Here is an 18,711-nt window from a genome sequence, read left to right as displayed (position 1 = left end):
CACTCACTCTGTCGCTCATGTTTTCACTCTGTTTATCTCACTTCACTGACTTTCTCTCTGTTTATTTCTCTCCCTCTCAGTCTAGCTCCAATCATTCCCTCTATTTCCAAGTTGTCAGGTTGGAGAGCTCATGGACACATGGTGGGCTGAATGGCCTCCTTCTGTGTTGTATTAATTCTGAAGTTCTCTGACCCACAGTAACAAGTTTTGGTGCCTGGAGAGACAAGCTGGTCCAGTGAAGGACACAATGGACAATTAACCATTATCTCATTCTATTTTCTGACATGCAGCGATATCGAAATATCTGTTCAAACAAGCAGATTCCTCATATTAAAATCAGCACACTTCAGACTGCCAGGCCACTGTGTTCACTACACTGTTGTGTTTTGTTGGTCTTAGCTGGACTGGGATTAGTCTCCAACTCCTCCTCAATCATTGTACCTGTGGACCTACTGCTGTGGTTCCACACACCCCTCCCCCACCGCCGCCACACATAGGTTTAAACCCTCGTAAAGGACGATAGCAAACCTGCCTGCCAGGAGGTTGCTGCCAGTTCAAGTCCATCCCGTCCATCTTGTTTATATCCTATCAACCGGGAATCCCAATGATCCACATATCGGAGAATGTTACCAGTTCAAGTGCATCCCGTCCTTCTTGTGTGTATCATACTGACCCGTGAATCCCAATAATCCATATTTCATAAATTGCTGTCAGTTCAGGTTCATCCCGTCCTTTTTGTGTATATCCTCCCGACTCAGGAATCCCAATGATCCACATATCGGAAGTGCTGCTTCCTCTGCCAGTTCTTTGATCGTGTAATTAGCTGTGTTACCTTACGATTCCGTACCTCATTCGCACGTCACATATTCTAATGTCTCCAGAATTCAAATATCCTTTCAGCACAACTCCAGCAAGGCCTTTTTTTTAAACTGGATAGACTTGATAATAAAAACTTAAGTGTGACGTCAGGAAAGTGAGACCATGAATCAGTCCAATGACCACCGATCTGATATCTATCCCCGCCACCAAACCTGTTTGACAAGGCGTACATATGGACCATCTATTTGCAGATGGACGAGGATAAACAGAAGATTAGAAAACGTCAGAGCAGATGGATATGATTCCGCCTGTTTACTCAGCTTTGCTATTCAATTGGATTCCAGTTATTCTGTTCTTTTCAATGGCAGGGTCTTTACCCAGCATCCCCAGCGGGTCAGAAAGTTCCCAGTGTCGTTGTGTGCACAGTCCTGCGAAGGGAGTATCTAGTGCCAGGCAATGGGATGTGGGGAGTCCCAGGGATGGCATGAGTGACAGCTGCATGTAGTGAAGATGGACCATGGGAACTGAGACAGATGGAATGGGCATCCAGGGACACTTCACTAAGACAAGTGGCCGGGCAAGATTCCTAAAGACCCAGAGGAACCGGCGAACCACGGCTGCTTTTACAAACACCTGTCACATTTGCTGCATTTCTCCATCGAACAAAAGCAAAAATGCTGCAGATGGTAGAAATCTGAAGCAAACACAGAGACGTACTGTGGAGAGAAAAAAAGAGTTAATGCTCCCAATGCAGACACGGGTGAATCTACAAAGTCCACACAGACAGGGTGCATAGATTAGAAATGAACCCATGTCCCTAGCACTGTGAGGCAGCATTACTGTGTCACCATGCTGGCCATTGCTGAATAATTGGAAATAGTATAGTTAAAAGCATAGATACTGTTCTCCGTGATCGGGATTAAGAGTCCTGAAGGTTGTGTTGCCTACATGGTGCTCGGGTTTGGGATATATCATCTGGGTTGCAGAACTTGGAGCGGGAGGGGAATGATCCAGTGGTCAGGGTCCGTGTCGGTACCAACGGCTGGACAAACAAATGACAATGAGAAGAGCGACGGGTAATACAGGACTGAACTATTATATCAGAAAGCATGCAGTATAAGGAATAAGGTAACTCATCCATAAATTGGCAGGTACGACATAGTGGGCATTACAGTGACATTGCTGCAAGAGGATCCGGATTGGGAACTGAATATTCAAGGATATTCATCCTGCCGAAAAGATAGGCAGGTGGGCAGAGAGATAGAGTTGTCTCAGTATTAAGATTGGAATCGAATCAATGATCAATAATAAGAAATGTAATAAGGTCAGATGGTGTAGAATCTGTGTCGGTAGAATTGAGGAATCAAAAAAGTGAAAAAATGCAGTTGGAGTTATATACAGGGAGCTGGGGTGTAAGATACAACCGGAGCTGGAAAGATCTGTAGGGAAGACAAAGTTACAGTGATCATGTGGGATTTTATTTTACAGATGGACTGGGAATTCAGATTGATAGTGGTTGGCAGGAAAAGGAATTTGTGGAAAGTCTACGAGATGGCTTTTGGAGCAGCTTGTGCAGGCAGATTAGATGAGGGGAGCTTAAGGTGACAGTGATCATAATACGATTGAATTTCCTCTGCAGTTTCAGATGGAGAAGATAGAATCAGAAGTAACGGTATTACAGCTGAATAAAGGCAATTGCACAGACATGAGTGAGGAGCTGGGTAGAATTGAATGGGAGACGGGCCCAGCAGGAAAGACAGTGGAAAAGCAATGGCAGGAGATTTTTGGAGTAATTCAGGATACAGCAGAGATTTATCCCGAGGAAAAAGAGACTTGTATAGGGAGGATGGGACAACCATCGCTGACGAGGGAAGTCAGGTATAGCATAAAAGCAAAAGAGAAATGATATAATGTTACAAAATGCAGTGGGAAACCTGAGGATTGGAAAACATACAAAGGCAAAACAGAGGGCAAACGAAATAAAATAAGGAGGAAGATTATTACATGTTGGGGTAAGCTAGCCAGTAATATAAAGGAAGATTGTAACAGTTTCTTTCGATATATAAAGTATAAAAGAGCGGCAAAAGTGAACATTGGATTGCTGGAAAATGAGACTGGAGAGATGGTAGTGGGGAACGAGAAAATGGAAAAAGTACTGAATAATTATTTTGCGTCAGTTTTCATGGTGGAAGGCACGAGTTGTAGCTGAAACATTTAAGATATTGTGGAGCCAGAGCTGAGTATGATGGCCCCCACCATGGAGAACATGCTAGATAAAAAATGTAATGGTCGAAGGTGGGTAAATAGCCTTGACCAGATGGACTACAGTGTTATAAGGAAGATACTGAAGAGGGAGTGGAGGCAATCATGGTGATCTTCCAGCAATCACTAGAGTAAGGAACGATCCCAGACCATCGGAAACCCACTAACGTGACACCCCTTTTTAACAAGGGAGTAAGGAAAAAGACAAAAATACCCACCAAGAATAGTTTAACCTCTGTCATGGATAAGATCCTGGAATCCATTGTGAAGGATGAATTTTCTGTATACTTGAAAGTGTTTGGTAAAATAGGGCAAGGTCGGCATGATTTCATCAAGGGAGGTTCATGCCTAACAAATCTATTGAAATTCTTTGAAGAGGAAATTAGCAGGCTCTACCAAGCACAGCCATTGGATGTTATCCATCTGGAATTCAAGAAGGCCTTTGACAAGGTGTCACACAGGAGATTACTGAGTATGATAAGTGCCCGTGCTGTTAGAGGCGAGGTAGTGACATGGATAGAAGCTTATCTGTCTGGCAGAAAGCAGAGAGTGGGGATAAGAGTGTACTTCTCAGGATGGCAGCCGGGGACAAGTGGTGATCCAGAATGCTCTGTGTTGGAATCATAAGTTTTTACTTGTTACATTAACAATCTAGATGAGGGAATTGAGGGCATTCTGGCTGGGTTTGCAGACGATACAAAGATAGGCAGATGGACAGGCCATATTGAGGAAGCGGAGAGGCTGAACAAGGATTTGGTCAGATAAAGAGATCGTCAGATGTATTCCATCGTTGGAAAGTGTGAGGCCATGCACTTTAGCACGAAGAATAGAGGCATAGTCTATTTTCCAAATGGCAAGAAAATTCAGAAATCTGAAGTGCAAAGGGACTTGGGAGTTCTAGTGCAGGGTTCTCTCAAGGTCAGCTTGCAGGTTGAGGCCGCATTTAGGAGAGTATTTGCAATTATGATTGGGAGCATTTACTACGAGAAAAATTGAATATAAGAACTGAATGTATCCTGCTCTGGTCAGACCACATTTGGAGTATTGTGCTCATTTTTGAGCTCCATACCTCAGGAAGGATGTACTGGTCCTGGAGCGTGTTCAGAAGATTTTCACGAGAATGGTCAAAGGAATGAAAAGCTGATTTAATGAGGAATGTTTGAGTACTCCGGGTCCATACTTGATAAAGTTTGAAAGGATGAGAGGGAATGTGAAATAGACAGGATACTGAATGACCTGGAGAGAGTGGATGTTGATAAGATGTTTCCATTGGATTAGAATCCGCGGGCACAGCCTTAGATGGAAGGGAGCACCTTTTAGAACAGTGATAAGGAGACAGGTATTTAACAATAGAATGGCGAATCTTTGAAATTTATTGCCACAGAAGGCTGTGGGGGCAGGTCATTGAGTATATGTGAGACGGAGATCGATAGTTTTTGATTATCCAGGAGATCAAAGATTATGGAGAGAAGGTCGGAGAATGGGTTTGAGGAACCTATCAGCGATGATTGAATGACGGAGCAGACCCGATGGGCTAACTGTCCTAATTTATGCTCCAGTGTCTTATAGTCTTCTGGTCTAAACCTGAAGGAAGTACCTTGCATCTCTGAGAAGATCGTTTCATGTTCTTCATGAAGGTCAGAAACTGTTGGAAATAGTCAACTGTTTTAGAATGAAGGTAATGTGGCTGCTGTGGGGGTGGTGGATAATAGAACATTCAGTACAGGATCACACACCAACTGCACTGTATTAATGTGGGGAGAGTTTATTCAAAACTTGGACCTCTCCATCTCTCTCAATGGGGAGTAGGGGTTGGGGTGGGTGGGCGTAACATCCGCCCAGACACTTAAAATATTCCGAATCATGCATCCTGAGTGAAATAGCAGGCATGGAATTTATCACCTTCTCATTGACTGTTTAGAATATAAGGAGTGATTGTCCATCCCTCTCAGGATTCAATGCAATCACCTCTTATTCTCTCACAGCGCTACAGATCAACCTTCAGTCACTCCTCATGGTGTCTTCATCTCAGGAATTAATCTGGTAGAACTCCTCTTCACTCTCTCTGTGATAAGGAGATCACTCCGTATAAAGGGAAGAAAATCTGCCCACAATACCCCAAATACTGCCTCAACAACACTCTCAGGTTTGATCACAATAATTCCTTTCCCTCACTTAGTTGGCTCCAATTCTTTTGTGTGACACAGGAAACAATTCATTTACAATGCACTGCCACGGATGTAGAATTTAAAAACATCCTTACATCTGGAGGTCAGCATTAATAATGAACCAGCACCAGAGGTGACCATGGAGATGGACATCACTCTTGGAAGAGACTCAATCACAAAGGATACATCTAAAATAGTGAATGGCTACCTACATTAATGGAAATGAGCCGTTGGAATATGGGATGCAGGCAGAGGAAGGGAGCTACTATTCCTTTTGTTCTGCCCTCACGGGATGTGTGTAGCCATGGTCAGGCCAGGATGTTATGCCGATCTTGAACGGAGTGGCTGTTTCAGCAGTTCCACAGGATAATAAATAGTAAAGCAAATTGCCGTGGGTTTGCAGTTCAACAGAAACTTCACCAGAGAAGGATGACTCACTGCCTTCTCTAATGGGCATAAGGCAAGTCGACATCAACAGATTATTATTCTGTGGCTCTAGAATACGAGCCAATGACGTGACCCACTTTTACACAGTCTGCCCATCCTTCAGATTTTGTGCAGAGGACAAGTTAAACATCTGAAGTGCAATTATTCTGTAATGGACACGTGGTTAGAAGGGACTTGAAACAGATGCATCTGGAGTTAAAAAAAGGAACAAACGATTGTTTAATCAGGAATTGAACTGAGGCTGAGGAGGAGACTGGGACGTCTTTACGGTGATAATGGACAGGACTGGTATGTGGGGAGGAGATGAAGATGTACACTTTGCAGAAGAAAATGAATCAAAGAGGCTGAGAACAGTGTGTTTTACCCTCGCATACTAGTGAGTAATTTGTAAATAATAATTTGCTAGTTTTAATTTCTAAGGAATGGAAATTTGATTGGAGCTGAATACGGCGACTTGCACCTTTACAAAATCTGCATATCATCAGCATCTATTCAGTTCAGACCAGTTCAATAAACAGACAGAGTGACTTACCAGGAACACCAACTATAGCAAGGATAGGATAGTAACCAGCTTGAATAACCATCAGTACATCTTCAATCCGATATGCTAATGATATCCAAGGCTGTGAAAGCCAGTAAAGACCTTCGGATAAACCTCTGTCCATTGTTGGAACATTCCAGTCTAATGTTCCTAGATTTTCAGCTCTCCTGCCCTTCTCTCTGAAGCTGCTAATCTCTCTTATTGCTGTTGGACATGCTCCCGCTCACACCATGGTATAAAACACTGAAAGCATTCCCTTATTGATAGAAGAGAGAAACTCTCTAGGGACGCATACGATCCATGGAGACTGACATCATTACAATGGCTGAACAGATAGCTCCAGTTAACCCCTTTGAATTCAATGCTACTTTATTAAAATTCAAAATGACGTTGAACATTTATGCATTCTGGGTGTGATATGGGTATGACTGAAGGAAGGAATGTTGAAGATGGCAGATTGATTGTGTGTAATCATTCAGTCAGCCTTGGATATGGAAGTAATGCCAGAAGTTTAACGGAACATAAACATGCTTCTCTGATCATAAATACAGAAATAAATCCCGTAACTACTGATCAGTCATTGTAATATCTGTAAAACATTGAGAAAACAACTATCATCAATGATCTGATAGCAAACTGTGCCAAAACATCGTGGGTTACAACAAACAAACAGCATGGATACGTTTACAGAGAATTGCACATGACAAACACAGTTCAGATTGTTATTCCAGGATCAGAGGGCAGGCGTGGGTCATTCTCTTGATGTTATCGATGTCATGAAGTGTCATTTAATGGACTTCAATTTAATTGTGATTATGATACCGGGGAAAAGACAGAAGATGGAGAGGGCTGGGGGGCATGGCATTTTAGATTCGGCAGAGGGACAGTGATGTTCCCCAGTTACCAGAACTGCAATGTAACTCTTTAAAACTCATATGAAGAACAGATTCAAGAGTATACCTACAATGAAGAATGAGCAGAGATAATATTAATGAAATGCGTTTATGCAATATAAAATACAGAAACAAAATGATTTTCTGCACACACCAAAGTACAAAGAGATAAGATTGTTAAAATACACTCCTGATATTGAGCTATATAAAGTGAAATGTGAATTACATCACTAGGAAAGTGGTATGCATACTTTATCAATCATTATTTGACCCACAACTAAGATCGTAATTTCACCTCTGTCAGTGAGTACCCTCACAGAGATTCTCTGGCCTACTCTCTCATACAGTATCGGTGTGGGCGGGGGAGGGGTGAGGGGAGTCGTGGAGGCGGGGTGGTGGTTATCATTTTCTGCTGCTCTTGGCACAGTCTATTTAAAAACTATGCTTTTTCTATGGAACCAATCTATTGGCCGAATGGGTTCTGTTTAGCTGTCAGTAACCCAGCTCTGTGATATTGTTGGAAATAAATTATTTGGGATGACAGCCAGTATCAGCACAGTGCTCACAGTGTACGGCGCCCAGACAAAGGGCTTGCCGTCCAGAGGAATTTCTAAATAAAGCTTCTAACTTCTGTCTGTCCATATTTACCTACCGAAATGCAGTCTTCTGATCTATCTAACTTCACCCTCATCTAACACCTCTTCCTCTCACACTCAGTCAGTCGCTCCCCTTTCTATACATTCTCAGTTTATCTCCCTTCACTTGCTTTCTCTCTGTTTATTTCTCTCTCACACAATCTCTCTTCACACACTGTCTCGATCTCCAATTGTGCAGTTGGAGAGCTTGTGACTCCACAATGGGCTGATTAGCCTCCATCCACTCTATAATAATTGAGGTTCTCTGACCCACAATAAATACTTCCTGGACAGGCATGCTGGTCCAGTGACAGGTACAGTGCACTATCAACTATTATCTTTTCCTGCTCTTCTCTGGTGTACAGCTGCCTTGAAATGTCTGTTCAAACAAAACAGACTGAATGAAATTCGAGCAGTCGAGAAGGTGTTCATGAATGTGTATTTCAATCAGGATTTAATGAAGGATGAGATTCCAGAATAACATAAGCAATGAATGAAAAACAGGGCAGCACAAGAAATGGCAGCTGAGTAAAACATGTGGTTCTAAGTAGATCTAATGGTATTACCGATAGATTATCAATCGGGAAAAATCAGCTCCTGTTCTGTGGATCCGGGTTGAATCCCGCCACTGCAGATGGTGGAAATTCAATTCAATAATGTAAAAATATTCCTGGAATTAAGAATCTACTAATGAGAATGAAATCATTGCCAATTGTCCGAAGAATCCATCTGGTTCACTAATATCCTGCAATGAAGGAATCTGACATGCAAATCCAGACCCAAAGCAATGTCATTGACTCCCAATCGCCCCCTGAAAAGGTCTAATGAGTCATTTAGTTGTACCAATCGCTACAAAGTTTCAAACAAATGAAACCGGATGGACCACCTGGCATCGAAATGGGCACCAGAAAAGTCAACATGAGAAACATCACTGTAGAACCTGCAAAGTCTTCCTTACTGACGTCTGAAGTCAAGTGCCAACATTGGAACAATTGCCTTACAGACTAGTTAAGCAACAGCCTGACATAGCCATACTCACGGAATCATACCATACAGAAACAACAGAAATTAACATGGGCAAAGGGGTCTCTCACTGATTACCACGTAACGTCGTTCCTCAGCTGAATCAGTCTTTCTCCATGTTAAACAACACTTGGTGAAAACATTGCCTGTGGCAAGGGCACAAAGTGTATTCTGGCTGGGGGATGTCAAAGTTTACTGTCAAGAGTGGTTTGGCAGCAGTACGACTGATCACGCTGGTCGGCTCCTAAGGACATAGCTACTAGATTGGGTCTGCAGAAGGTGTTGAGGCAATGAACGAGAGGGTAAAAAGCATACCTGACCTCGTCCTTACCATTCTACCAACTGCAGATGTATATGTCCATGACAGTATCGGTAAAAGTGACCACCACACGTTCCTTGTGGAGACAAAGTCTATTGTCTCCATAAACTCTATTGTGTTTTTAGATTAGACTTAGACTTACAGTGTGGTAACAAGTCCACACCGACCCGCCGAAGCGAAACCCACCCATACCCCTACATTACCCCTTACCTACACTACGGGCAATTTAGCATGCCAATTCACCTGACCCGCACATTTTTGGACTGTGGGAGGAAACCGGAGCACCCGGAGGAAACCCACGCAGACATGCAAACTCCACACAGTCAGTCGCCTGAGTCGGGAATTGAACCCGTGTCTTCAGGCGCTGTGAGGCAGCAGTGCTAACCACTGTGCCACCGTGCCGCCCACTATCACTAATGTGGTACTATCACCATGCTAAATGACACAGACTTTCAGCAGATCTAGCAACTCAAGACTAACCGTCCATAAGACACTGTGGACCATCAATAGCAGCAGAACTACACTCCAGCACAATCTGTAACATCACTGCCCAGCATGTCCCCCACTCAATCATTACCATCAATCCAGAGGATTAAACCTGGTTCAATGGAGAATGCAGGAGGGCATGCCAGGAGCAGAACCAGGAATGTATAAAGATAAAATGTTCATCAGCTGAAGCTTCCAAACAGTAATACTTGCGTGCCAGATAGCATAAACAGCAAGGGACAGACAGAGATTAGCGATCACAGAACGAATGCATCAGAATTAATCTCTGCAGTCCTGCTAATCTGATCCTGAAGAGTGGCTGACGATTAAACAACTCACCAGAGTATGAGTCTCCACAAATATCCCCAACCTCAATGATGGAAGAGCCCCGCACAACAGTGCAAAATATAAGGCTGAAGCTTTCGTTGCAATCTTCAGTCAGACGTTTTGATTGGGTGATCCATTTTGGCCTCCTCCGGTGGTCCCCATCATTACAGATAGCAGCCTTCAGCAAATTCGATTAACTGATATCAAGAAATGGTTGAAGGCACTGAATACTGCAAAGACTATAGGCCCTGGTAACATGCCGGCGATAGTCCTGAAGACTTGTGATCCAGAACATCCCGCTTCCCTAGCCAAGCTGTTCCAGTATGTTGACCAACCGACAATGGGGAAAAACTGCTCAAGTATGTTCTGTACATAAAACGCAGGACAAATTCGACCCCTCCAAATACAGCCCTATCGGTCTACTCACTATCATCAGTAAAATGATGGAAGGTGTCATCAACAGTGCTATCAAACCGCACTTGCTCAAAACTAACCTGCTCAGTGACGCCCAGTTTGGGTTTTTCCAGGGTCGCTCAGCTCCTGAACTCGTCACAGCTTTGGTTCAAACATAGAAAAAGGAACTGAATTCCAGCCCTTGACATCAAGGCTGCATTCTGCCAAATGTGACATCAAGGACCCCAAGCAAAAACGGTATCGCGGGCCAACACTCCATTATTGGAGTCATACCTGACAGATAGGAAGATGGTCATTGTTGTTGGAGGCCAGTCATCTCAGCTCCAGAACATTTCTGCTGTAGTCCCTTAGGATAATGTCCTCGGTCCAAACATCTTCAGACGCTTGAACAATGACCTTCCTTCCATCATAAGGTAGAATTGGGGATATTCTATGATGACTCCACAATGTTTACCTCCATTCGCAAATGTTCAGATATGGAAGCAGTCCATTCCTAAAGCAATATCCAGGCTTGGGCTGGCAAGTGGCAAGTAACATTTGCACCACATAAATTCAGACAATGACTGCCATCAATAAGAAACAATATAACCACTTTGTATTCTGCAGCATTCTCATCACTAAACTCCCCCACTATCAATATTCTGGTGGTAGTGATGGTGGGGCGGGGGGGGGGGGTGGAGGAGTGTTCATTGACCAGAACATCAACTGGACATGCCACATGAATCTAAGAGCAGATCAGAGGCTAGGAATACTGCACGAGTGACTCACCTCCTGACTACCCAAAGCCTGTCCATCATCTACAAGGCACAGGTCACGAATGAGATGGAATATCCTCACTTGCCTGAATGGGTGCAGCCCCAACAACACTAAAGAAGTTTGACACAATCCAGGACAAAACAGCCCATTTGATTTGCACCACATCCACAAGCATTCCCTCCCTTCACCATGGTCACTCAGGAGCAGCAGTGTGCACTATCTACAAGACACAATGGAGAAATTCCCCAAAGATCCTCAGACAGCTCCTTCCAATCTCACGAACACTTCCATCTGGAATGACAAGGGCAGTAGACTTTTGGGAACATCGCCACCTTCAAATTCCCCTCCAAAAGAGTCAACATCCTGATTTGGATATGCATTGCCGTTCCTTCACTGTTGCTGCGTGAAAACCATGGAATTCCCTCTTTAGTCACCAGTGGATCACCGCACAGCAGGTAGGTTGCAGCAGTTCGAGAAGGCAGCTCAGCACAACCTTCTCAAGGGCAACTGCGGAAGGGCAAGAAATCCTGGGCACATCCAGCGATGCCCACATCCAAAAAGATCTTTTTTAAAAATAGTTCCAAGTTGAGCATCTCGATGGGACAGGTGATCTGATTTGAACATGAACAGGAAAGCAGTGTTTCTAATATTGAACATTTTAGACTTTTCTGTTATTAGAAGGGTGTTCAGTATTCGATGACATATTGTTGCTGAATGCTGTGATAAATTGCACCTGTTTTGTTTAAATCAACAATACTGGCGTAACAGGATCAAGCCTTCGAAACCACCAGACAATGACAATCATCGTGGAGAGAATGTAATCCCGCCAGATGAGACTCACTGATAGCAGCTCAAATTCCAAATATTAATGGAATACTGGCTGACACTGAATCTTCCCACTGTCCATATCACAGTGGTTTCCATTGACCAGAACGTGAAGTCAAATCAACATACAAATACAAGGGTTACAAGAGCAGGTCAGATACTTACAAGTCTATACTGAATAATAGACCCTATGACCTAACCAACATGAGATATAGCAATAGATTTCGGCCATTCAGCCCATTCCTTCACTCTGATACTGTGCCTTTTTGTCATTGTCTCTATGAAAAGTGGAAATATCTTCTACATACTGACTGTATCAACCTTTGCTGTAATCCATTAGTTTCAATCTGAACCCCCTCCTCACCCCCCACAATTCTTCTAAATTCTATCGTGTACACACCCTGCCGCTCATATGACAAGCTATCATCCCCAGGATGGATCACCTCCAACACCAGCAGATCTTTCTCCAGAGATAGTGTCCAAAACAGCTCACAATTGGTCAAATGTTGCCTGTCCATAGCCCATTACATTCTCAGCAGTATGTCTCCCGTCTTGCTTTCTTGGTCTCTTGAAATGAATGCGAACATTGCTTTTGCTTTCCTAATTGCCAACTGCACATGCACGTTAACCATAAGAGAGGACGGGTGGTTCAAAATCCTTTTGTGCTTCAGATTTAATGGATCCTATTAGAACATGGTGTCTCCTCTATTCCGCCTACCAAAGTGCATATGCTCACACGTTCCCATACTGTGTTCCATCAGCCACGTGGTTTCCCACAGTCCTAAACTGTTCAAGCCTTTCTGCAGCATCCCCACTTCCTCAATATCATCTGCAACTTAGCAAAACTGCCTTCAAGTCCTTTGTTCAGTTTGTTCATGTATAATACATTTCCTGGCTCCCTAAGGACCGTCCACCATCTACAAGGCACAACAGTCAAGATGCTTGACACCATTCAGGTTGAAGCAGTGGCTTGACTTGAATTACACCTGTAAAGTCTTCACTCCCTGCACCACTGATTCTCAGTAGAAGCACACCTTACCCCGCTTTGTTGTGAGTTTACTTCATTATGGCGTACAATCCCAGTCTATTGATGTCACTCCGTCTCAACACTAACTGAGTGGTGCTCACACCAACCATGTCACTATGTATTGATGACGATGGACGAAGGTCGGCGAGGGGATGTCTATGATGAATAACTGTGTGACTGCCAGGCTGAAACCTGCCCCGACAGCCTCGGATGTACCTGTGCCCGCTGTCACCGCTGTAGGCATGATCAGTCTTCCTGCAGGTCAAATCAAGAAAAGCGACAGCCCTGGATAGTGTTCCCGGCTGAGCACTCAGATCCTGTGAGGACCAACTGACAGAGGTATTCACGTACAATTTCAGCCATTCCCTTCCACAAGCTGAAGTCCCAACCTGCTTCAAGAAGACCAACATCAACCTTCATCATTGTGCTTCCAATTAAACCTGTTGGACTATAACCTGGTGTTGTGCGATTTTTAACTTTGTACACACTTGTCCAACACCGGCATCTCCAAATCATAACATCAACCTTGTAAGTGAGAAAGCTCATTCTTTAATAACGTAATGATTGCCGCCCAGTGGCTCTAACCTCAATAAACATGAAGTGATTTGAAAGGCTGGTTATGGCCCACATCACCTCCAATCTCCAGCCTGACTTGATCCCCTATAATATGCTGACTGATGTAACGGGTCCACAAAAGATGCCATATCCCAAGCCCTGCACTGATCCCTAGGACATCTGGACAACAAAGACACCTACACTAGACTCCTGCTCATTGAGTACAGCTCCACCTTAAACATTATTATCCCCTCCAGACTGATCTCAAAATTCCGTGACCTGAGTCGTGGCTCCACCCTCTGCAACTGGATCCCCCGGTTTCTGACCCACAGACCAGAATTAGTTAAGATAGGTATCTACAACTTCGCCACAATAACACTCAACACTGGAGCTCCTGGGGGATGTGTCCTCAGCCCCCTACTGTACTCGCTGTACACACGGCTGTGTCCCTCAGCTCGCTACTGTACTCGCTGTACACCAACGACTGTGCCCTCAGCCCCGTACTGTACTCCCTGTACTCACACAGCTGTGTCCTCAACCCCCTACTGTACTCCCTGTACACACATGACTGCTTCCCTCAGCCCCCTAATGTACTCCCTGCACACACATGGCTGTGTCATCAACCCCTACTGCACTCCCTGTACATACACGGCTGTGCGCTCAGCCCCCTACTGTACTCCCTGTACACACACGGCTGTGTCCCTCAGCCCCCTATTCTACTCCAGTACACATGTGGCTGTGTTGCCAAATTCCAAACAATGCTAACTGTAAGTTTGCTGATGACATCACCAAAGCAGGAGGGATATCAAACAACGATGAGTCTGAACACAGAAAGGAGATAGTGGGTTTGTTGGCATGGTGGAATGATGATAATCTCCCTCTCAAATTCGGCAAAAGTAAATAACTGATCATTGACTTTAGAACGAAAGGAGGGGAACACGCCACTACCTACATCAACGGTCGAGACAGTGCAGAGCGTCAAGTCCCTCGGAGTGATGATAACTGGCAACCTACCCTGGATTTCGCACATAGGTGTGACAGATAAGATGGTTCAAAAACTTCTCTCCTTCCTCACTTGGCTCAGGATATTTAACATGCACTACTTCTACAGATGCACTATTGTGAACGTACTGTCCGGTTGTGTAATGGCCTGCTACGGCAACGCTCTGCCCAGGAACATCAGAAACTAGAGAAGATTGTGTTCACAGCCCAGACTATGAGGGACTCCAATCTCCCAACCATTGACTCTATTTACATGGCTCGTTGCCGCAGAAAGGCTGCCAACATCTATCCAAGATTACTGAGAGAAGGCAGAGAGGAAATAACTAGGGCCTTAACAGATATCTTTCTGACACAACTGTGATCCCAGAGGACTGGAAAGTTTCTAATCGCCTTTTTTAAGAAGGGTAGCATTAATAATCCAGTTAATAATAGACCAGTGAGCCTGACATCTGGGGTAGGAAAGCTGCGAAAGAAGATACTGAGGGATAGGTTCTATTCTAATTTGGATGAAAATGGTCTTATCAGTGATAGGCAACATGGTTTAGTGCAGGGAAGGTCATGTCTTACCAACTTAATAGAATTATTTGAGGAAGTGACAAAGTTAATTGATGAGGGAAGGGCTGTAGATGTCATGTATATGGACATCAGGAAGACGTTTGATAAGATTTCCCATGGTCAAGTTATGGAGAAAGTGAAGTCACATGATGTCCAAGGCGTGCTAGCTACATGGATAAAGAACTGGCTTGGCAACACCGGAAAGAGCGTAGTAGGGGAAGGGAGTTTCTCAAAATGGAGAACTGTGACCAGTGGTGCTCCATTTAAGATGTTTCCAGAAAGATACATGAATGGGCACGGAGCATAGAAATACAGACCTTTAGAAAATAGGATACAGGTTGAGATAGAGGATTTTGATCGGCCCACTCTTAGGCCGCCGAATGGCCTGTTCCTGTACTGGAATGTTGTTTGTTCTAACATTACCAAAGACCCATCATATGCCTGTAAAGATCTCCCACAACATCTTCCATCAGGCTAAAAGATACAGACGCTTGAACACACAGAGCAGCAAGTTCAGGAACAGCTTCTTCCTAGCTGTTATTAGACTGATGAATGGACTCTCTAATCTCAGGTAATGCTGATTTTCTTCATATTGACCTCGCCAAGCGCACGCTCTGTGCAATGTAACCTATCTGCCTCTCAGACATGTTCTTCAGCTATTATTCAGTACATCCATTCTTACCATGATCTTCCTGGATATCTTGGCGCAGGACAAAATAAATCCTCACCTCCCTACCCCAAGCTCCCTCCAGTGCTCATGCCGAGGTCTCTTCAGTCATCACCCCCAGCTTCTCCCATTCCTCCCAGCTCCCCTTCAGCCTATCCCCAGCTCCCTGTGACCTTTGCCTCTCTCTGTTTCTCTCACACTGCATATTTCCCTTTGTTTTCCTTTTCCCTGTCTTCTGTTTCTTTCCCTGAGCCTATTATCTTCCCTTCTCCCTGCCCATGTGACTGTTTGTTCCCTTGTTTTGTTTCCTTTCTCTCTTTGACTGACTGTCTATCTGTTTCCCTCGCTGTGTTCTCTCTCCCCTTCCCTTTGTTTCTGTCTCTTTCTCCTTCGTTGTGATGGTGATGAATTCTCTATTCGTTTGAAGCAGCTGATGGCTCATTGGTTCAATGTTGACAATACAATACATTCAACAAGGTTTTGGTATGGAGGACATGATTTAACATTATGAGTTAAATTTCAATTGTTGTCAAAACAACAACCAGAACTTGGGTATCCATTTAACAGGCAATTGTTACATCTATCTACTTTGAAACCGCCCGTCTCCCAGTGCTCTGCATACTGGCAACTCAAAGCATTCTATTCGGGTGCATCATGACCTTACATGGTAACTGCTCTGCCTAGGACCATAAGAAACTACAGACTTTTGTGTGCACAGTCCAGACTATAACGGAAGACAATCTTCAGTCCATTTATACTTGTCATTGTCGCAGAAAGGCTGGCAACATCAAAGATCTCTCCCAAACTGGTAATGATCTCCTACAAACTCTTCTAACAGGGAGGAGACACAGAGGCTTGAAAACATGGACCAGCATGCTCAGGAATGCTTCCATCCCTACCATTATTAGACTGAAAAATTACCATCTCTCACTTTTCAAATAATATTAATCTTACTAATGGCGATCTTACTTTGCACACCTCCTATGAAGCTGTAAACTTGTATGCCTCACGCTGTCCATGATCTCTGTTTTCTTGTTTCGGGTCATGTGCCTGGACTACCGGAAAACAAACCTTTCCATTGCACATTTGACTAAAATAAATGAAACCAAATCAGATCAAACACGTGGACTGCAGTGGCTCAAGGTCTTCTCAAGGTCAACTGTGAAAATGAACTAATGCTGCCCCAGTCAGAGATACCCATATCCCATTAATGAATATAGAAGATGTCCACAATCAGGGAGGACAGACAGAGGGAATCAAATCGCTTTAAACATGATCTTAGATATATACAGGTTTCCCTCACTATTTGTAAGTAGAGTGTCCTACGAAACCGTTCGACATCTGATATGGTGCAAAGTGCAGTAGCACTAATTTACATGGGAAAAATTTCGGCTTTCTTCGTAAAAGTGAAAATCCTGTTCGGATTTCTTTTGGTTAGTGAAACAAGGTCCTAATGTAAGTCATTCGGAAATGGAAGTGGCGAAAAGTGAACTTTTGAAAAGTGGGGAATACCTGTATTTAAAAGGGCATGATGTTCAGGAAGATAGGAAAGCAGAAAAATAAATCAGGTGACTCTCACAATTGATTTCCAGCCCAACTGATCATCATTCACTTTGTTTGCTCTTTTTCTTCTGTATCTCTCTTTCTCTGTTGATTCCTCCTCCCCTTCAAAGCAGACTTCCCTGTCAACGGTATTAATCACACTCCTTTCCAACTGCTTTCAGTTCAGGAAAGTTTCCCAGCACTTTCTGTTAGTTTCTTTGCATTTCTTTGTATAATTTCAGATTTTCAGCATTTTCCCTTATTTGATTTCACCTTCAATTTTTTTAAATTCATGTGATGTTGTCATCTCTGCCAAGGGCAGCATTTGGTGACTATCACTAGTTGCTCTGACTCTGAGGCCATTCCACAAGCCAATATAAAGTTAAGCATATTGCCATGGGTCTCAAGTCGCAATTAGCCCAGACCAGGTAATAACATTAGATTTCTTCACGGAGGGTGATCAGTGAAAGAAAAAGGTTTTCAGACAAAATGTTGCTTTTATGTTTGTTTTTCGTGAAATTCACTTTTATTCCAATTCTTGTCATTTTTATTTAAGTTCTGTCATCAGCTGTGGTAGATTTGAAACAAATCACTTGAAACAATATCTGTTGTTTAATAAGTTTTGCTTCTGAATTATATCCAGCGACATTCCTACATTCACACATTGTCCAAATGATGAAGTAATTTCCGAGACAAGAGCAATTTTGTTATTGAAATATTTGTAATTGGCAAAGCGTCAGAAGAGAGCTTGACACATTCAGTCTGAATTTTACTAACGTGCAGCCAGTGGTTTGTTCAGCCACAGCACTGACACAGAGATGAAGATTGTGGATATGAGGAGCTGGGAGTGGACAGGTTTGGTGACAGAGAGAACACGAGACATAAATCATTTCAGGGCAAAAAGGGATCTCGAGGTTGTGAACAGTTTTGTTTGCAGATGTTTGTGAGGGAGTAGTCTGCAATTCATGGGTAATGAATAGGAGAGGGAAACCCTCCAGTAACAGAGTTGCATTGCATGGAGACTGACATCAATCATAGTCAGTGCAAAAAGTCCCAGCTTTCAATACAGCACATTCAGTTCACAATATAACTGGACTGGACTACATGTTGAAATTGCTGGCTTTTGGTCACATCTCCCATCACCAATTGCTCTAGTGGAGTCAGTTGTGAGGGAGAATAAGAATATTTTCTTTTTGTAGGCTACATGATTCTGCTCTGTTGTTCGTTTACTATGCTGTAATCATCTCTCCAAAAATCCCTCCAACTCCCCCACCCCCCAAAAGAATGACAATCAGGATGTTGTTGCTGTGCTGATCTCTCCTCTACGGGAACAAACGTCAGTGAACAGAATGTCACCGAGCACAGTAGCCCTGAACATAGACAGGAAGTGTGGACTTCTCTGAATGTTCCTCTCACTGCTCTAGTAAGGCTACTGTGGAACTTCCATT

The sequence above is a fragment of the Hemiscyllium ocellatum genome, unplaced genomic scaffold (genome assembly GCF_020745735.1).
Source record: "Hemiscyllium ocellatum isolate sHemOce1 unplaced genomic scaffold, sHemOce1.pat.X.cur. scaffold_262_pat_ctg1, whole genome shotgun sequence".
NCBI lineage: Eukaryota > Metazoa > Chordata > Chondrichthyes > Orectolobiformes > Hemiscylliidae > Hemiscyllium > Hemiscyllium ocellatum.
This window is presented reverse-complemented; position numbering follows the sequence as displayed.